Genomic DNA, 22362 nt, shown 5'->3' on the forward strand with positions numbered 1-22362 from the left:
AATTTGCAGCAAGAGAAAAATCTTAGCTCCCATGGAGGATGTTCAAGTGGATGATGCTGTTTCTTCTGAATGGAAGAACCTGTGGCCTAGGAGGTGACCCAGTACTGTTCAACACCGTGATGGCCAGACGAGACGAGACATGTGAGCTCACCTCCCACCCAAATACAGGATTTGGAATCTGGGATTTTGATTCCATTCAGTGGGGTTGGGGACATTCACAGCAGAAACCAGACTCACCTGCTCAGAGAGCTCAATGCATAGGCACACAGACTGCATATATAAATATACACGATCTTTTGGAACACTCATCAAGCTGAAAATCCACCCTTTGAATTGGGCCTTTTTCAGATACCCCAAATCAGACATCTAAATATGGAAACAATGCCAAAACCAATCTGTTTTGAATGTGTTGGCCTGGCATCTCCACTGCTTTTGGAAGAGGCATGTAAACTCACAAAGACGTATTTCATGCCTTGCACTTAAAGTGATTTCAGAAGTAATCACTCACTGAAGAAAAGAAAAAGAAAGTATACGACTTCTCAGTGATCTCTAAAACACACCAGTAAAACAGAAGTCTTTGTGTTTTGTGAAGGGGAAAATATCAGAGGTTAAAGATGCAGGTTGCAGAGAAAAATGCATTTTAGTGCAAAAAGAAAGGTTATGCTAAACATTGTCATCCTAAAATTGGTATTACTCACCACAAGCTTGGGAACTGTTCAGAATTTATAACCTTGATAACTTCAACTACAGCAATATATATATAAGTGGATCAATTTTTAATATGTGTAACTGCAAATCTGACAGAGATAAACCCTTCAATGAATCACAGGCTCAACTTCTTGTTTGAAGTTAACAGTCATTTAATTAGATTTGACTTCAAAAAAACACCTTGCCGTGATTTAATGTTATAAATGATGAACTATTCAAATCGCTTGCTGAAAACATATTATTTAAAGATGTACTTTAAAAGTAAGCAAATGTAAGCAAGCTGTATATTTAACGGGTTACACATTTCATTCCCAGGAGACCATTTCACACTGGGAACTATCACGCTAACTTGTCAGTGTGATCTCATGGTATGAGCAGGAGCATAGAAGTTGGTGGTTACAAGGCAGGCGGCATGTGCCCTTGAGAAAGGCATTTCACCTCAGCGTTGTTTTTTCACCTGTAAAATAGAGAGCAGGGGAAAAGTATTGACGCTCTCCTTAGGGTCTTCACTAAGTTAATGTTTGTAAAACACTTTGAGGGTTGCAAATGGAAAAAGTGCCAGAGAAGTGTTATAACTTCACTTATTTCTAATTTTTTTTTTTTCAAGCAGGGGTCAGATCCTCAGATTTGGCCTTTTTAGGTTGCTTCTGTGTTGTAAAGAGATTGTAAATCTGCCCTCATAGGGCAGCTAGTGGAAATCCCTGCACACTGTAAAGCTGCCTTTCTATTTATTTCTGCTGCAGTTTGGTCCATACAGAAACATCCAGCTCCTTTTTTTACTTGAAAGTTAATAGAAGACACATGATGGAGGTAAAGAATTAAAATCTTTGTAAGAAAACCACAGCTTCTCCATTCTTGCCTAAACTGACCTCCCAGTGTATCCATCATACTGGCTGCTCTAACCAGCACTGTCACTCACTCGTTCTTGTCGCATTATAAAAGCCCCAAATCATTAATTTCCATTGCTGTTTCTTAACTCCTTGAACTAGTAATTGGCACTAATGACTTTTACACCAGCTGTCTTGTTAGTTGACTTTGATTCATGCATATACAGACAACCCTCAAAAGCATTAAACATTTTTAACATGTCGCCCTTCCCAGCCTTGCAGGCTCCAGCTATAATTTCCTTTCCCGACTTTCCCATCAGCAAAATTTCCACCTTAAATGTTCTGTAGCTCTGAAGCCAAATTGCTGCACATGTCATCTTCTGGTAATGTATATAAAATTTAGCTCCACTTAAAAAAATATCTCCAGACCGCTGGGTTTTGTTCATGTTTTTCTAAATATGAGGTTTGGACTGTGCAAAAAACCTATTTTTTTGTAATCATGAGAGATCAGACATTAATCTGACTGTTCATAAAGCAGTGATCAAAATTGTAGCAGGACAAGATTATGGCATGAAGAACATCCTAGCAAAAGGAGTATGGATTCAAATGCCCCATGCAAGGTCTGCTGCAATGCTGAATCCTTGTCCTTCCCCTGGTTCCTCCTTGCTGTGGTTAGTGGGGATCTGATGACCCCCTGGAGGGTCCTGTACAGTCCAGGACATTGCCTGGTAAAGGAACTTCTGTACTCCCTGTAGACTGGTCACTTCTGATTCATATTCCCCTCCAAAGGAAAGGTACTGGTACATTATAAATAAAAAATGTCTTTTGTGCTTGATTAGTGCTGGCTCTCATGAAACCCAGACTACTGGGTCATATGCTTTGAGTCTGCCACCTCTTTTTTTTTCTCACAGTCATAAAAAGCCTTTCAGGGAGGCAAATTTAATTGCAAAACATCATTGAAACATGGGCTAACTCTCATTGCGTAATTGTAACCTCTGTCTCTGGGAGTTATTAGCTAGGATGACAGGCTTTGCACTTATTTATTCTTCCAGTGGCAGTGAGAACATCAGAGAGCAAAGGTCCCTAGGGGACTGCTCCATCTCATTCCTAATTGGGGTATTTAATAGTTTCTGCCACAGGCCTCTTAAGGTTGAATGTGAACTGTGTCCTATTAGCCAGAAACCACTGTTCAGCAAAGTGACAGTCAAATCTTTTAGAAAGGTATTGTTATTTTTAATATACTGGCCTAAGACTTTTGGGTGAGAAAAAGGGAGAAATAATTGCTTAGCACTGGGAGGCTCAGGCACAATTTAGGATCCATCCCTATCTATTAAAGTAGGATAATTTCTATATTGTGTATCCAGAAGAATAACCAGAAATTAGATTTGCACTTACAGAAACAAATGGCCTTTCTTTTATAATTGGTTCCTGCTTGGAGGAAACCTGTCAGCACATTCTGTGAATGTCTTTTAGCCCAATCCAACCTGGAAACACCTTAGTGATTGAATTCTTCTCCTGCAATACTTGGTCTCCAGGGGACTTCCTCACCCTGGCACTAAAACTATCCAGGCATGCCTTGTAGTCTCAGAGTTCAAAGCTCGCTCCCGATTCAGTGCATTGCCAGAATCCAAGAGGGGTAAAGATTTTTACAAGGTTGTGATGTTTTGCTGTCAAGGATGCTGGCTTTTTGTTCCAGTATTGAATATATCCTGTAGAAGACCAAAGCGAGAGGCTTTAAGTCCTCAAAAGTTCTCCAAACATTACCTGCCTGATGTTGCCCAACAAATAGCTAAGACTTAAAGTTCAAAATAAACATGACTTTCACCCATGTGTTTTACTGAAAGGTGATTTACAAAAAGAAAACAGAATGAAAGAAGCTCGTGCTTCTTTCTGCTTCTTTTTGATGAGTAAAGCTTGAGAAATGTCTATTTCCATCTTGTGGCATTGTCACAGTCAGTCACGTATCAAGCATGTGCAGACACTATCTCACATATCAACCTATTTTTGCTGGGTGTCTTCTTTATAGCTCCCATAAAAGCTTTGTAATGCCCAAACTGCCAGCCTGCAAGATGCTTTGTGCTGGTTGATATTTCCACCCAGATATTCTCTGGAGGACAGAGAGTACGTAAAGATAAGGGATAGAAAGGACTGCACTAAGGCGAGAGGAAAAAAAATTACAGACTATGCTCAAAAACAAGGTATTTAAGATATGGTTTGAAAGTACAGTAAATCAGAGCTATCCTATATTCAGCATGGCTTATTCCTTCTTTTGACGTATATTCTACCACAGCAGTAAGCATCCAACCAATCACCTTTGTTCCCATTTTTATGGTATTGCCTTTATGTGCCAGTGCGTTGTGCCAGATTTTGTAGTGTATCTGAAACAGAAGGTCAAGGTACAGATGTCTGACAAAGCAGAGAGGTCATGTGGAAAGACCTGGTTATTAATTTTGAAGAAGAATGTGTGCACACGGCAATAGCAGCCAAACAAGCTGATAGCCTTAGGGAAAGAGGACATACTGAGGGCCAAACCTGGACTGTGGTAAGCATATAATCTCCATATAGATCAACGAGAGTTTTCTAATTAACTTCAAGGGGGAACGGGTTAGTCCTTAGTCTAGAAAGTCATGATTTAAGAACCTGTGTTATTGTACAGCTGCTCCTATGTGAGGGAACATATGGAGCAAACAGCTTTATGTATATCCTCTTACCCCAGCTTCGTATATAACCCCTTACGCATCAAACACTCCAGAGAGACTGTATTCTTCCAGCTTTGTGGAAAACAATATGAGACAACTGATACGCAAGCAAACTGTCCTGAGATATGTGCTTACATTAAGAAAAAAAAAAAATCCTCCTGCCTTGTTCAGCACCTGTCTATAAATCTTTCCTTGGCAGGGTTATTAAGAACAACTGGCTGAAGCAGCACTGTTGTTAGCTGAGATTCTTGCTGTCCTATGAACCTGTCAGCCAAGTTATAGAAGCAAGTATAGAGAATCAATAGTCTTTTTGGCAAAGAGAAAGAGTCAACATTGATTCTTCCAGCTCTGGCAGCTGCCTTTCGTGCTCTGCCCTCTGCGGTGTGGTCGAGGCTTGTCTTAGGCGTGTCGTGGTCCCATTACAACCTTGTAGGTTGTTCAGCATAGGAGGAAGAAGGAGAGCTCTACAGAGCCATATCTTCCCTAACTTCCATGAGATAAGGACTGGGCGAGTTTGACAAAACTTCAGACTTTCAGAGGGATAGATGGAACTGGGTGAAAAGGCTCCTCTCACTCCTTTCTGTCTCAGATGTTTGACCATCTGGCAGTGTTCTGATTTTGAGGAAGTGCCCTCAGTGAACTTCTGGAGAGGTCTTCTGTCATAATGTAGTGTATCTGACTAGACAACAAGATATGGTCCAGAACCACCATTAAATTAGTAATTGTAGACTACAGTCCCAGGCTATGGTATAGACATACAAAAGCTTGAACTTGCAAAGGAGCAAGTTTGCTGAGATTTAACAAAGGCAGACACAGAAAGATGATCTATCCACGTTATGGTAATAAAAATTACAAGGCGAAGAGTCATGATATTGTTCCTTCTTTGCCCCCATACATTCCTATCACTGCTCCTTAAAACCAGTAAATAATACCGCGTTTAACTGGTGTTGCTTTGCAGACCTTTTGAGTATTTGCTTTTTCTCAACTCAGCTGTGTTTTAAAATGCTGTGCACCTTTACAAGAGCCCAGTCAGAGGAGGGTAGAGGATTTACTTTGTAATGATTATTCTTAATACTAAATGCCACCTCGTAAAACAATCACTCATAATTTGACTTCATTAAGCATTCTTTGTTTTACATCTTTAATTCATTAACCTTGGCATTGTCGGCATGTTGCCACAATCAAATGCAACTTATTCCGTGTTGTGCAATGAGAGCTGAGGGTAGATCTCACACTGGGCTGTCGTCTAATGGACCTGAAGCACCTGTTAAATGTAATGACGCACTGTCCTAAATATAGACATCTAGCAAGGGGAGAGGATGTATGTGCTGGAGATGACCAGGTATACATCCAGGTGCTGAGATGGGCACACCCAGTCCTTTAATCCCAGTTTCATCAAATACCTGACAAATTTCCTAAAGCCGAGACTGATTCCACCCTTGAGCTACAGCTAAACTTGAATTCACCATGGGGCTGTTTCATTTTGCTTATTTGGATGCTGTTCTCAGAGCAGGAGAGAACTGACATACAGGCTTTGCTCAACATCTGCTGTACTTTTCAAACTGCAGATAATCAGTGGATAATGCAAAATGATATAATTTGCATCAGAAAGATAACTGAAAAGCCTCTTACACGTATTAGGGGGCATAATTTAGCCCTTTGATGTGGGAACAACAAAAGAATATTAAGGGCAAGTTCTGCTTTGTGTAATATGTGCTGATGAAATAGCTGAAGCCAGTGACATCCTGCAGATCTCTGCCACCTTTTTTTCATGCTGGCCTGCCTGTGGCCAGCTCCCAAAGGTCCTTGTAAAGCAACATGGGATACAATAAGCCCTGGACTCAGCTATTTGGAAAGGGTAACTTCCTCAGCTTAGGGAGTCAAAAGACCTGCTAAAGCCAAGTGCCCTCACTAGTGCTACAAAGGGAAGGAAAGTGATAAAAAGCACCCTGAGAAATTTCTTTTCAATCTTGCTATAGGTAAGAATAATTGAACTGCTGAAAGCTATCGTAAACAATTTGTCTCTATGTTACAGACAACAGGCCTGTTTTTGAAGGTGATGATTACATTGACTTCCCAGCAGAAGCTCAGTCAAATCTGTGGTTATATGGTTTCCTTCCAAACTGGACAACATGGCAGTGCTGGTGTTATTTTATAGTGGTTTTGTGGGTATGAATTCACCGTATGCCTCCTAGTTTGGCTTCCCTTTAGTGGTCATATCAGTTCAGACTCCACGAGCAGGAACACCCCATCTCAGCTGGACATGCCGTTGTGCTTCATTCCTGACGTTCTGCCTAATGTGGCCAAAGCAAACACAATATGCCACAGTATTTAGGCCACATCAATAGCTTTAAAGAACCATCATTCCCAGCATTATCTCTACTCAGGAGACAGCATGGTGAGAGGAAAGTGCTGTATCTTGTAGGCTGTGGTGTGTTAAAGGAAGATAAAGTCAGCTAATGCCATGCATGCAAACAGAAGAACAACACTTAGCACTTTCAGCTCTATAAATCACGTTTTTTTGTTTCAACTTCTGCACCTTCTCTACGGCTCATATTCCAAGAGATCACTGAGGTTTCCACCAGCTGTTAGTCTTTAAAGACAAAAGATTAATTCTGTTTAAAAAGGTAAAAAAGCATTTGTTTCTTAAAAAAAATAACAATGCGAAGATGGTAGATTTTACAGATTATGATACTTATAGGAATGAACAAGCCCTTCTGATACCTAAGATACTCTTTTCCAGAACTCCAGGTTTTTATCCAGCCTTTTGACAGTGTCATTTTAGTACTGCAGCTGAATCAACATATTCTGCTAATAGCAAGGCCCATTGCCTTTTCTGCTTAGTACCCATTTGACACCTATTTATTGACTTCATTCTGGTGTCTGGCCAGAGTTGTCCTCAGGATATCTACTCAAAGTATTCTTTACTTTTTAATTGCACCAATTAATATTCCAAACTGCCTATCAGCTACCAAACTTTCAGCTGGAGGCCTAATGATATTTTATTGCTAGTGATTTGCCGAATTCAAGCTATAAAACAGCAATCAGTGTTTTGATGACAAATAATGCAGGTATTTATCATTGCAAATAATGGACGTAACTTGCACTTCACCTACTTATTCAGATTATTGCTGAGCTACACCAGCATGCACAAAATCAAATGCCCAGTCTTCTGGCACTGGAGACCAACATAACTTCCATGGAGTCAGTAGAAGATCTGGCTGCAAGGGTAACTTAACTGAATGAAATGGCTCCTCCTGCTCTTGTTAAACTCAATGGGAAATACCCACTAAATCAACAGGATCAGGATCTGTCCAGCTGGGGAGTCTCTGTTTATATAGAGAACAATTCTTCTCCTATTTCATGTGTTTTGAACTCCTCAAACTCCTCTGACTTCAAAGGAATTAGTCTGGATTTACAGCTGTGTAAACGACAGGAGAATCAGACTCCAGAGAGAAAGAAAGAGAGGCCACTAAGTGGATTTGTGGATTTCCTTGGGGAAGGTAAGAAAGTACAGACAGCAGTGTGTTGGGGGGGTGTTCTTTTTTTTTTTCCTTTTTTTTCCCCAACAAATATTTATTTACATTCTATGGTTTCTTTTATTATTGGCTTTCAACCATACACCTCAACATTTTGGTCCCATGTGCTAAAAATATACCTGTTTTTAATATTCCTAGCACTGGATTATAAAAACTTTTAAGTACAAAGCCCTAAATCAGTAACAAAAGCCCTCTCCTGTCTCAAGAGGAACGACTGATGCATATGAAGACTTGAAAGTTGGCACAAATGTCTTTCTCAAGCACATAATGAAAATGTCTCCATATAATATATTTGGGGTAGGAGGAAGCTGGAGGAGACCAAAGGTGCTGCTGTGGCTGGCTGGCTGTCTCGGCAGCAACCACATCATAGGAGCCTGGGTACAGTTTTATCTGCTGCCTCTGACTGAATTAGGAGGCTTCCTCCATGGCTTGGGAGCATGGGAGCCTTGTGCACAAAGAGAAATACCTCCACCCCTGCCCCAGCCCTCTCCATGCACCAGTAACAACATACTACTTAAAACAAATATATACCCTTGTAATTTTTTTGGTTGTTTTTTTAGCATTAATCGGGGATAAAGTTTGCTTTCCAGGACAAACCTCCCTTTTTTTTAGAAGGAATTTATGAAAAAAGGGAATGTAGGTCTTCCTGTCTCAACCACCTTCCCTTTTCTTGTACTTAGAAGAAAGGACAGTAACAGAGAGCAAAGACTTGTGGGCACACTGAGCCTGGGAACTGAATGGTGTGTTTCTCATTTGTTGTTTCTTTCCACAGTAGCTGAGATGATAATTTGTACAAATCACTTCACCTCATAGTGCCCATCCTCCCTATTTTTAGACTAGGGATAGTAACTCATTCAAAAGAGGTCGTTAATTAAAATATCAATGCCTGGTGGCAGGTATCGCCTATTATTACCATAGTTTGATAAATTGCAGGCAAGTCCTGACTTCTTTAATGGGCACGAGCTTAACTAGATACAGGGTGTGGGGGTTTCTTGCTCATTCATGCCTATGGTGTGCACTGAGATATTATGAGGAGAATGGTCCTGAAATGTCAGGTCCCTCTGCTATATTAGTACTTAGTCTTATGTGCTTTGATGGTCCTTTGCCTACTTGTCTCAAGTAACACTGCAGCCTGACTGCAGTCCCAGAGTCCCTGCAAGGGAATTTAGAGCTTGTTCAGAGCTTTCCTTTCTTGCAAGGGCTAATATGAGTAATACAGGCTGGATTGCAACCGACATGGACCTTGACATGCCTTCTTCAATTGCCAAGGACCTGGACCGTCTTGCCCTGGTGACAAAACTGATTTCATTTAACTGGTAACAGCATGGTCACCTCCTTGGGATGTAACAGAGGTAAACACATAGCTCTGCTCCCAGTGGGCTGAAGCAGTATTGTGAGCCGGTAGGTTCAGTAAACTGTGGAGCAGAGTGAAACAAATTGGGTTTTTTGTTTGTTTGTTTGTTTCATTTTGTTTTGCTCTATTTTGTTTCATTTTGTTTTGCTCTATTTTGTTCCCCCCACCCCGTCTTCCCCCTGATTGGGGCATTGGTTTGGGACATGAGGCAACTGAAGCTGTAGTTGTTATTCCAGTGAATAATTAATAGCCATTTCTGAGTTGGGTTTTTTATTGTTTATGAAAAACCACGGGTTAATCAAGGCTAAGGAGTCTGATGAAAACTTTTTGCTTTTGAGAAAGCCTGCACTGGTGGAATATGTTATGAAGTGTAATGAGAACAAACACCTGAACCTCGAGCATTTCAGAGACCGGGTCCCCAGCCAGAAGGAAGGCTATTTAACTTTGTTCACATCAGCAGTGGCCTTGGGAAACAGAAATTATCAAGCAAGGCTACTGCTGCTGGTTCTGTTGAAATTTCTCAGAGATGGAGAAATGGGATTGAGGGTGGTGGGGCATGGGGAGAGACACATGGCCAACGCTTGCAGCAGTTTCAGGGCACATTACACCCCAGGCAGCAACAGCAGGGCTTGCTCAGGTTGTAGCAATAAAGCTTTGGCAGTCCCATTAAAGCAGCAGAGAGCAGGACAGCAAGGACAGGCCCCTCTCAGGCCTGTGCTCTCTGTCCTTGGCCTGGAGATGCTCTGCTCAGGTGCAGTTTGCGGCGAGACATTGCATCTGCTGATTTACTTGACATGATGTGCCCTCTGTAGTGCTTAACAGGCCTTGCGGTCCCCGGGAGAAAATAACTTTCTATTTAATCTTGGAAATACTCCTACTGAATAAGTGGAAATACATTCGAATACTTGGAAGATGTCCGACTAGTCCTCCCGCTCTGCTATCTGCCTCCGACTGCAAATGCACAGCAAGGCTGAATGCTCCCTTCTGCCTCGTTGCTTGGCTTGTGTGCCAGCGGCCAGGCAACCGATGCTGTGGAAAGAGGGTCAGTGGGGATGCACAGTGCCTCATGCAGGCAGGAGTGTCTCTTGTCTGTCCCTTTTCTACTGTAAGGGCACACACTCAAGGCCCTAACAAAGCCACAGCCGCCTGCTAAAGGTCTTAATTTACTCACTGACTTTACGAAATGGGGGTGGAAAACACATCTGCATAGAGGAGAGCTGAGCAAAGCTCTGATGTGGTGCCTGAGGTGTCACCACAACTAGACTGGAAGCACGCTCGCGTGCACGCCTATCTGCAGGTGCATGGGAGAGCTCCCTAGTGCCCTGGGTGTGAGCTGAGCATCCTGACCCTGGCCTCTGTCCCTCGCTCTGGTCATCCTCCCTCCCTGCACGGGTCCAGGCGAGCCAGCCTGCCGCACTGTGCTCCTGCACCCAATCTCTGCAAGGTGGAAATTGCTGACCACTGCTTTGACTCCGGCTGGGCAGCTCACGACTGGCAGGAGGATGGGTCTCAAAGTCCCCTTAGTCCTGTGCATGTAGACAAGGAAGTCATATGGCTGCATATATCACGTCATTGGTGTTGGGAAGGCATTTGCAGTAAAGCTGAAGGTGATGGGGATTGGACTCCCAGGCTGCAAATTGACATAACATGCAGGGGCATCACTCTGAGTCCAGGGAGGAACGGGTGGCACTTCTCACTGAAAGGCTTCAAAAATGGCATAAGCCAGCCTTTAGTACACTGCAGTCTTGCTTAATTGGCAATATTTCTTTGCAAATGGATAAACCAGGCAGTTCTAGAGGCAATGGTGATCCTTTAAATTGGTTGTTTGTTTTTGTAGAATGGCTCGCCACTGTTTTATGGAACAAAAATGTACTTTCTGCAGCTGCTCTCAGTCAATGCTTCTGAAAGTTTTAATGGGGTAGTGTCTAGTGTCTGACTATTCCCACGGATCAATCAGGCCCCCATTCACCCCAGTTTCTGTTCTGAAGTCCCTAAATATGTTTTGGTTTTACTTTGGGGAAATCTCTTTCTGGGGTTTGTTTCTTTTCTTGTCATTTCATTTTGCAGCATTGAGCAGTGTTGAAATAATTCTTTCCCATGTTGTTCCTGTGCACTGTGCTTTTTAAATTAGTCCATGCAGCTTCATATTTGTTCAAGCAGAAATGCTTAAAATCCCTGGCAAGGGGTGTTGTTATCAGGGGTAATCACCCCCCTGCAGAGATGTGAAGTACAAGGTGTAAATGAGTACCTCGGCTCCCAGAGTCAGTGTTATCCAGCAACAGCCACGCTCCAGGAGCCGTCTTAGAGGTATTGTGGAATGTCTTGTTTTTCCACATAAATCATTTAAATAAATTACCATGATGGCTGGAAACTGCTGGCTGATACTAAAATGTCTTAAATGAAGACAGAAAGATAAATCTTTTAAGCACTTACCATCATGCCATATTCCATTAGTCCATTATTATTTAATTATAGGCAAGGGGCAGTGGCAAGGAGGGGAGTGGGGGGTTGTGAAAGGACTTTCTCCTTTAGATAGGACACAACCAGAGCATGGACTGGGGGCAAGCTGAGGCCACTACACTTTTGAAAGAGGCTGAAGGATCCTGGCATGCCTGCCCTGTAGTGTAGGGGTACCCAAGGTGGCTTTAACCAGATTGCTGGGGCAAGCTTGCCACCACGCAGACCTCTGTGCGAGCCAGTTTTGCTGCTGCTTTGCCAGCTCCTAGTGCCGCTGCCGCAGGAGATCTCCTGGCCTTGTTCCCTCTTCACATCACAGGGCAGGTGTCAGCCTCAACTGCATGGGCAAGGCTTCATCTCGATCCATCCACCTGTGAGATGGACAGTGGTACCTGAAGTGCATGGTGACTTTAGTCTGCCTGAGTTTGAGATATGCACGTTTTGCTTAACGTCACTCCCTTAACAGCACTCCCTTCTTCCCATCCTTCATCCTGGTGATGGGAAAAAGGGTGTTGAAAGACATTGGGAAGGCTCGGATGCTGCTAGCTCAAAAGAAGAGCAATAGGCCACATGTAGGGAGAGAGATCCGCTGTGCTTGAGACGACCTCTTCAAGCAGGTTGCCGAGGGTAAAAGACCAAGCTATGAACAACGTGGCTTAGAGACTGTGTTCAAAATGCTCCAAATCCTGGGTCTTCCAGGTGTGGATGCTGTCTGTGGGCTTGCAAAGACCTTGATACTTGGCACACCTGGTTGTGACTCATGATTTACAGCTGATAAAATTACATGGGAAGGCATATTCTGTGATTCATGCACCAGGCTGCATCCATTGCGCTTACTCTTGCAAAACAGCCGCAGGCCGTACGTGATCGGAAGCGGTCTCGCTGACAGCAGTATGTATGGGCCCTGCTGATGCTGCTCTAGAGCCACCTCTTCCAGCCAGTTCACCATCCATGATCCCCCTGGCACAAGAGAGGGCAGTACTGTCAGCTCTCCATCACTCACAACTACTTTATCCGCATTGTGGACTAGCTGCTGCACAGAGAGAGCCACAAAAAACCAGTGAGGTGCTTGCTGGACCTCCTCAGGTACCTCTGGCCCAGCCTGCAGCAGGCTTTCCCCCTTTTCCCTTTTCTGAAGCACCCCAGAACAGAGCTTGTGACCCCAGACTGGCAATTGGCAAGCCTGGCTGAGGCAGGAGCAGGGCTAGCACGCTGGAGACAGGGTCCTGGAAAGGAGGGGGCCATGGGCTGGGGTGTGCTGGCATACTGGAGCAGCCACAGCAGATGTGAAGAGGCATTAGTGGGTCTGAAGTGTCTGCAGTTGTCACAGCACTAAGGTCTGGTGAGGGGCACTTTGAGCATCAAAAGCGTTTTGGAGGCAGGGAGCTTGGCACCTGGTACTGAGGGTGGACCAGGCACCATCAACCCCCACCACTGCCTGCCAGTGATGGGAGAAGCGTTAGGCCAGTCCAGGGCTCGTTGTACGTCTGCAGACAGCTCTCTGCTATACACCATGGCCACCTGCAACTCCTCTGGACCAGGTATCTCTTCTCCCTGGGTTTCTTTCATTTTTTTTAGGACTGACCCTACTGGGGAGAGGTCTGGATTGGGCCAGGTTCAGATGTAAAAGGAGGAGAGAAGATCTCTGCGGTCATACAACTAGTGGTCAGAGCTTCTTGTGCCAAACCGAGCCCCTGCCATTGGCATTACAGGAAACTCCGTGCACCTTTATAGGCTGCCATGGGGAGACAGGTTCTATATTGCAGAGAGCCCTGTGTCGCAAGCCAGGAGCATGCACCACCCCATGCTTGTGGAGGTGTCCTTGTATTAACTGAAGGGAGATAAAAAGCTTAGGTCTAGGTCTAAGTAAGCACAGAATGTGTATATAGTGTGTAACTTTCTGCCTTCACGTAAGGCTCATCTGCACAGGCTGGGACAGTTTTCTTGTCGTGTAAGCCACAGAGCACCGTGTGCCCAAAAGCGGTATGGGGGCATGTTAAGGTCCACCACTGGGACAAGGAGGTGATGGAGCTGAGTCTTATTTACTTTGAAAAGTAGCCAGATGGGAAGCCTGTTGGAAGTAAGAACCTTTATTTGCTGTGAATCTCAGCAACTGATGTGTCTATCAATACACACACCCTCCTCCATGCTTGCAAAAGTCCTCCCCTCATCCCCCATCTTGTGAAAAACCCTTATATTATCTATATTATCTGTACTAAGCAGTCTGTCATTCCTTCCTCTGTGTTGTGGTTTAACTCCAGCCAGCAACTAAGTACCACACAGCCGCTCGCTCACTCACTCCCCCCCACCCAGTGGGATGGGGGAGAGAATCAGGAAAAAAAACCCCCAAACTCGTGGGTTGAGATAAGAACAGTTTAATAGGACAGAAAGGAAGAAACTAATAATGATAATAATAATACTAAAATGACAATAATAATAATAAAAGAATTGGAATATACAAAACAAGTGATGCACAATGCAGTTGCTCACCACTCGCCGACCAATGCTCAGTTAGTTCCCAAGCAGCAACCCCGCCAGGCCAACTCCCCCCCAGTTTATATACTAGCTGGGACATCTATTGGTACGGAATACCCCTTTGGCCAGTTTGGGTCAGCTGCCCTGGCTGTGTCCCCTCTCAACTTCTTGTGCCCCTCCAGCCTTCTTGCTGGCTGGGCATCAGAAGCTGAAAAATCCTTCACTTAGTCTAAACACTACTTAGCAACAACTGAAAACATCAGTGTGTTATCAACATTCTTCTCATACTGAATCCAAAACATAGCACTATACCAGCTACTAGGAAGAAAATTAACTCTATCCCAGCCAAAACCAGGACACTCTGTTTGCGTAAGGTTGGTGGAGGGATGAATGAAGGGAGTGAGAGACGCAGCTCAGAAAGCCTGCTGCCCTGCCACAGGGCTGGGAGCCTTGGGGAGCTGCAGCACAGGCTGGGGTGGGGGGCTCACAGGCACAGCCATGCGCTGCCCCTTTGCTGTGCGCCCCCCCAGCCTGGCTGGGCACCAGAGTCTCTGGATTAATCCCTCGGATTCTGCTCACTGCACCGAACAGTCCAACCTGAGGTGTCACCCCTGCATGAGTTCATTGAAGTAGAGGTTTTTATTCTCTCATAATGGCAGTGTGAATGGGGTCGGACTGATCCTGAATACCTTCCTGTTTGATGTGCAAAACAAAATGGGATAGCTCAGGATTATGCCCTGAAAAATGGCGTCTCTGTGTATTTAAATGAAGTAGGGTGCATGAATTCATTATGATCTGAAAGCTCTTCAAACACTGCCTAAGTAGGTACAACAGCCTCAGATGAGCCTCAGGACTAGTTGCTAATGCACGTATTTGAGAAAGTTTCCTTGGATTTTTCCTAGTGCCTACTTACAGCTGCAGAGCTCCAGCTTGAAAAGAGCATCCGTGCAAAAGGAGGTACACTAAAAGAAGCCAAAAGCTGTAAAAATATCTTCAGCCTGATTTAACTCTCAGCTGCAGGTCTGCAATTCTCAGGACTTCCCCTCCACTATGTAGACAGGAAACAAACTCTGCCTTGGTTTAGGCATTACTAGTGATAATGATTATAATAATGCTGTGGCAATGAGCAGACATTTTTATGTTGCACAGAAAATAATAACCTTTCTATAGCATCATAATTTTGAAGCTTAAGAGGTTCACTACAATCATAAGATTACTATAATAATCTTTTCTGACTCCTTGATTTTGTTTTTTTTATTTGTTTTTTTTTTAATAATTTGATAAAAATTGTATCTTGCTGTAATTTTGATAAGGCTGCAGGCAACAATCCTGGCATTGCTATTTCCTACAAGGAACCGGAATCAGACCCCACTCTGTCTGACATTTGTTTATGTACCGGTATGTAGGAAACTAAGAGTGAGCCCTGTAGCTGTGATTAAAACATCTCCACCCCCTTGCTCATTGTGCATGTTGTCTTTATAATTTTGTTCACAGAGATCTTCTAATTTTTCATCTGTGCTAAGGAAGCACCGAGCACACGGGTTCCTCCTCATGCAGGGCACAGGTTGCAGACTGCAACAGTTTGGTGGGAATGCAAAACTTGGCTTCAACTTTCCAAACCCTTGTGGTGGTTATGGGAGTTTCAGTCCATTCATGGGATAAGCTGGCAGCAGTTCTCAAACCCTCCCGGTGGGTGAAACATTTCCCACCACAAAATGGCAGCAGAAGGCATGCTGGGGGGACAACAAGATACACGCTATAGTCACCTGGCTGGCACTGGGGAAGGAGCTGCACTTGGGCTCTGGTGGGTCTCCTCCAGCTAGCCATCCCTCCTGCCATCACCAGCCTGTGGTGCGGGGTGCCCTGGTGCTGGGCACAGCTGAGCAAGATAGAAAGTGCAACTGCCTACCCGTGATCCCTCACGTGTTATTTTTGACCCTGACTTAGCAAATCCCCAACTCCCCTCCCTTTGCAGGGTAAGTTCTTGGTCCCAGACCAAGACCCCAGGAAGTGAAGTCCTTTCAAGTCCTGTTTTCAAGAGCAGCTCAGCTCGCTGCACATCCCCAGACGCAGGCAGAGCGTGTTTTAAAGACAGTTCTTCACTTCTAAGAAGAAAAGGTCATGAATATCAGTCACTCTCAAATTCAAAAGGCTGTTTCTTCCTAATCAGGGAGGTGAAATGTCTCTGGCTGTTCTTTGCAGCCAGCGCTTTGCGCTGAGAGTGTCAGAGATGCTCAGTGTTATCACAGACACCCCCACACCCCCAAACGAAAGGGGATCACTGGCTGACCAACAGCCCCCACCTCCAGGGACCAGGTCTCTTACCACAAGTCCCGCTGAGCTGGACACCAGGCAAAGGCATGCTCACGTCCACAGTGCAGTGCAAGTCAGCGGAGATGAAAGACCAAGAGATGGGGGAATAAGGGACATACCTCATGCCCTGTCCCTACCCACAATGCAAGCAGTAAATCACTACTGCCATGCTGGCAGGAGCTGAGCTGTCTCGCTGGAGCAATAAAAAGCGAGCAAAAAAGAGTCAGAGAGAAACCGAACCGCCTTTGATCAGCAGCCAAGGGCTGATGAAGACCCACCACTTGGGTCTCCCAAATAGCGTAGAGCAGATATTTAATTTTTCTACTTGCAGTGGATGTTTGCAAAGAATAAGTACTTGATGGACATGCTGTGCAACTGGGTCAACTTCAAGTTTAAACTTGCAGCTTGTCCAACAGTTTCTCAAAGTTCAGTCTCTTCCTCCTGCATTGTTGGGGAGTAACCACAGCTTTAGCTTTAGAAAGGACATGGCTGTCTTGGACAGATAGGGGCAAGTTTAAAGATGAAGCCTACTTGTGCAAGTGGGGTGGGACTCAGGAGACTCAGAAAAAGGGAATTAAGAGAAAAAGTGGTTGTTTTCTGCTCCTTGGACTCTGAGTGCTGGGGCTTTCCACAGAGCAGCTCAGCTCAACCACCGGAGCTCACTCTTTCCCTAGCACCATGGGGCCATTCCCTGTTTCTAAGGAGGTATATTCCCTATTGCTCAGCACCTCCAATAGGCCGTTGGAAGACGGCTTATCCCGGTGGGAAGTAGGGAATAGATCTTTGTTGTTTCCTGGATGGGAGGCAAAAGCAACTTCTCCCCTCTCCAGGGCTGGTGTGTGTTTTGGAGGAGGAGGTGATCTGCAGCCATGCACGGGAGACCTCACAAGCAGAAAAATGGGTGGATATGCCTCAGCAAGAGAAAGCACACACTGTCTCCTTGCATATTATTAGTTGTATTATTAGTATTGGTTTATATCTTGCAAAGAGTAGGTACAGCACTCAGCTGTGCCCAGAGGCAGCTTTCATTTGCCTGACTGTCCCTTGCTCAGCCCAAGGCAGCCAAGCAGGTCTCCCTGACCATGGCAGCATTACGGGGATCTGAATTTCATGCAGATGAACTGATCTCACACAGCTGATCCCCACGGGTGAAGTGTGAGCAGTTTCTCTGCCCCACACATTTTTTCCCTCCTGAAGTCTAGCAGGCTGCTGGGCTATGGGCTGGGAGCTGGGCAGGGTCTGTGGTGGCCGGGTCTCGGGTCTAGCACTGGAGCCACTGCAGCCTGTGTCCAGCCGAGAGCTTGTCCTGCTCCAACGCTGTTGCCTGAAGTTGTGCAGAAAGAAAATCCAAATCCAAATGGATTCCAAATGGGAAATCCAAATGCAGTGTGTGCATTAGGGAGAGCTTGGAGATCATTAGCTCTCCTGACCTAAAGCGCCCAGGGCTCCACACCTGAGCAGCCTCCTCCAGCCCAAATGGACACTGGGGAGAGGTGACCAGTAGCCACAAACATCTGTCACGTCGGACTGAAGCCAAACCGCAGCGCTCGTGCAAGCCCTGGTAGAGAGGTGCGTATGCTGCCCTGCCCTGCGCTGACCTAGCCCACAGATCATATTCCTTAATAATCTATCCCGCTTATGTCCATTTTCTGTCGCTTCAAGCTACCACAGTTGATCTACAATATTTCTAAGAGCCCCAGGTGTCAAAATGTAAATGTTGAGCTGTGGAAACCTGTCAATTGCCCTGAAAATGTTCCTATTTGGGCTGCAGAGCAGCAGCCCTTGCCGTGCATTCGGCCACTGGCTGCTCTCTGGTGTGTCAGTTCCCACCTATACCATGGCCAAACAGCTGCAGCGTGTGGGAAATGATGGCAAAGGGCTCGGGCTCAGGCAGGAGGCATCTGTGGGGGTATCATCCCTTAAGGCCACCTTGCCAGGACGATTGGTATTAGAGATTGATTGCTATCTCTAGACTAATACTAGAGAAAGAGACCTTGATTTAATATTAGCATAACTAAATTAGGTAGGAAATTATCTTATCTCCTACATCTTTTGCAAACAGTGTAAATTTGTTGTGTATTTTGAAGCTGTGAATAAATTTTTTTATTTGTGTTTTACCTTAGGCTGGCTTGAACCAGACAACCCATGATAACCAGACAGCACCAGGGACCTCCTGTTTGAGAGAGAATATGGCAACCCGTGACCAGGGCACCTTTACAAGTGTTTTAGCTCTGCCAGATGGAGGTCCCCAAAGTAGCCAAAGGGCAGCAAGATGGGACATTGATTTTGCTGCATGAAGGATTGGTGAATTGGTATTGCAAGGATCAGGAGAGGCAGAAGACTTTTCTGGGTGTTGCCCTAGATGCTAGGACCCCAAAGGCACCTAAAGGGTTTGCAGCAGCTTAGTGTGGCCTGGGTTTCAGCTGAGAGAAAAGAGGAAAGGTACGTGGGAAGCTGCTGCTGCTGAAATTAAATGAGGGTGAGGCAGTAACTGTGAAGAGCTGGGCCAGGCTCCTCTGCCAGCAATAATGAGAGGAGGGCATCCCTTAATACCCCAGTAATACGCATATCCAAGAGGTCTGAGGTGGCCCAGTGGGGCTTCGTGTGTGGTCTGGTGCCCCCAAGCAATGGCAAAGGCAGGGTGCTGGCAAGGGAAATGCTCTCCTCCTGCCAACTACCATTACATTTGTCTTTGCCGCTTAAGTCGGAGCCAACTGTTCCCTCCACTGTCATGCTTCACCCTCCTGGGCAACCATTAACCATCTCCTTCACACAAGATTTCCAACTGAGAGAATACAGCATCCCCTGGGACTCCCAGCTCCTAGACGTCAAAACACCACTAAATTGAACAGACAAAAACAAGGACGCCAAGAGGGAAGAAGACTCTGCTTCCCTCCTGAACGGTCCTCATGAGACAGGCTGTACCTGGAAGCGAGCCCCCCGCAGCTGTGTGCACAGCAGGGGAAGGCAACAGCGCTGCTGAGACCTGGGCAAGGCTGGGTGCTCAGATATGTACAGTGTGTATGTACAGTGATCCAGATGCAAACAGCATGGGCTGCGTTTTGCTTTCATCACTGTCCAAGAGCATCCTTGGGGTAACACGATTACTACCCAGAACACCCAGAAACTCGAGGGACATGAGGGTGCTGCTGTCCTGCTCTCTCTCAGTGGCCAGCAGCCCCAGGATGGACTCCAGTGGGTCTATGCCCCAGCAATAGATAGGGACTGAAGATGGACCCAGTGCTTGCACCAGGGGCACAGAGGCATACGAGGAAGAGATAAAGATGCTCTGACACCTTTCACTTCACTCCAAAGCTGCAGCTGCACACCAGTCTGTGACTGCTGACCACACCCAGGTAACGCAGTGTTTGGAGGGCTCTGGCAGAGGGTTTTGAGCAGACAACTTTAGTCATGTCCTCAGGATGATCTTCTCTTACTTTCAGTTTTATCTGTCAGGAACTTTGGTTCCCGATCTGCATGGGTGTAACCACTTTCTTCCCTTCATCTGGGAACAGGGAAGAAGGGTATCACAAGCCAGTGAATGTGGTCTTTCTGTACTGAGTTTTTTGCTTGAGTGAAGCTTTGCAGCATCCTCAGTGAGATGTTCTTGAACTCCTTGCATTTTCCAGGCACTTAAAGACACCGTGAATTACAATGTAATTGAAAAATGAGCCTGTTTCTTAGAAATGAAGTGTAACCAATAGCCCCGGTCTGCTGACTTAATAGAGAAGCTTAACATCATTATATTTATATTAATAACAAGGCCAGTCAGCCATTAGCAAGAGGAGTTCATTCATTGCATCTCTCTGATGCTTTCCAGCTTGCTTTTTTTCATGGTAAATGAGTGTTGCTTGTGCTTATTTTCTATTCAGATAATTCCCATTAGCAAGATAAACATACGGGTGAGAGACCATACTTTCCTCTACCTCTAAATAAGAGCTGTTAGCAGGATGATGATAGAAATAATATCAATCTATGACAGCGGAAAATACAAAGAGAAGAAGGACCCATAGAGAAAGCAGTGCTGGTGCAGGAGAGCAGAGGAGTATCAGGAGGAGGGACTTGGAGCTCTGACCCAGAGCAGTTCAAGCCTTTCTAGCAACTCACCCCAAGCTAAAAGAGACTTGCTAATGGACAGAAGCACTGAAGGGCCTGGGACACAGAGACAGACAGCTGAACTCACTGGAAGCTTATTGTGTTTAGCTTTATAGCAAGCTCCTAACTGAATCAATATCAGCCACATATATTCCCACTGGTCTTTCATTCTGCCCCACAATCTTGTTTTAAATAAACATCTCAGCATTTGAGAGACATGTCAGACAGCTTGGATGTATTTCATTGACCAGACATGCTTAATATAATCTGCTTGATATAACACTGTGAAGGATCTGTTCCGTTTTCCTTGTCACCGGCGGATATGTGTACTCAATGGGTTAGCTCACCTCTGTAAAAAAATCACAGCTCTGCTGGAGACTAGACATTACCAACTTAGCAAAGATATCAGTTTTGTGGTATATAATAATCTCCTCACTTCCCCTCACAAAGCTTCTCCGGTGTTAGCTGTTTCTTTCTGGGCTGCAGGACTTCATCGTGTCTCCTCTTGCTCCATTCACCTGCTCCATGGGTACCAACCAGCCTTTGCACGTAATCAGTCAGCACCATTGTTTAATGAATTATCATAACTAAATTAAACTCAGCTTGAAGCTTGATGCCTGTTCCAGACCCAAAGAATGATCTCTGTGTTCGAAAGCTTACCTGTATCAGTATATTTTCCAACTGTATCAGTTGCACTGATAAAATTAATTTCTACACCCTTTTGCCTTTCTTCAATCCACCTGAAGCAGAACAGTGTGAAGTCTGGCAAATGGCAGTTTTTTAAGGAAAAGCTATTCAGCTTCTGATGTGTAAAATGCAGATGCAACTAAACAAAGTGCAGCCTTGTTTTGTGTCAAATACATGGCAATCAGAACTTATTTTTTCTACAAGCCTTCTTGGAAATGGATTATCTAAATCTTCTGCCTGCAAATCAATATTCCCACTACCAAGCAATCTCTCCAGAGCCAACAAGCATTCAGACTTCTAATGCTCACCACAGTTGCTAAACACCAGGCTGATACGGCTTTTGTACTGGTGATTAGGGCCGCCTGCACACTGCAAACAGCGTTTGTAAATATTTGTGAAAACCCCCAAACACTGCTGGATTCATCCATGTTCCTGATCCATACACTAGTTACTTTTTCAGCTATTTCTAGAAAATCCCCCCCCCCCCCCCTTTTATAATTGTTGGAGAAATAGATTTTCATGACTGAAGCTCAGGCCGTACGGATGACTAAAGCAAAGGACAATGAAGTCCTGGTAAGTTAAGGCTTCTCTGTACTACAGTTGCAAAAATAATGCTGAGTCGTTGATGGGCACACTTGTGTGTTAAAATACAAAAGCAATTTTAGGAAAAAAACTCCTTAATTTGTTCAATTTTCAATTGTCCAATTTGTTCAATTTAAAATTGTTTTACTGTGTTTTTCTTTATTTTTACTCATTTTTTGGTAACAGCTATCCCTGGAAAAGGCATTCAGATAACAAAATTAGACTCAGTCCAGTGGTGACAATAGGTGTTTAAAAGGTTTTAAAAAGTCACTGATAAATTAAAAAAAAAACAGATAATAGCACTGATCATGTTGTAGGGCCAGTTAATTTTTTTTTCTACAAAAGCTTTGTAAAAGTGGGATGTTTCATTCAGAGCATTTGGACCAGGTCCGCAATGACTTTTTCAAACTCCACTTATTCCCTGTGCAGCTGGCGTGCTGCATTCACCCCATGGTGGCTGGCTGCACTGGCCTGGATGTAATCTTGTTTGCATAGTCAGTCACACACAAAACCAAGAATTACTCTACTGTATGAACAAGGTATTCATTACTTGCTATATCCCATTTTAAAGGTTCATTCACCCAGTCAAGAAACAAAAATTACATAATGTGACACAGCTGAACCGA

This window comes from Haliaeetus leucocephalus, unplaced genomic scaffold (genome assembly GCF_000737465.1).
Source record: "Haliaeetus leucocephalus isolate CR32 unplaced genomic scaffold, Haliaeetus_leucocephalus-4.0 Scaffold932, whole genome shotgun sequence".
Taxonomy (NCBI): domain Eukaryota; kingdom Metazoa; phylum Chordata; class Aves; order Accipitriformes; family Accipitridae; genus Haliaeetus; species Haliaeetus leucocephalus.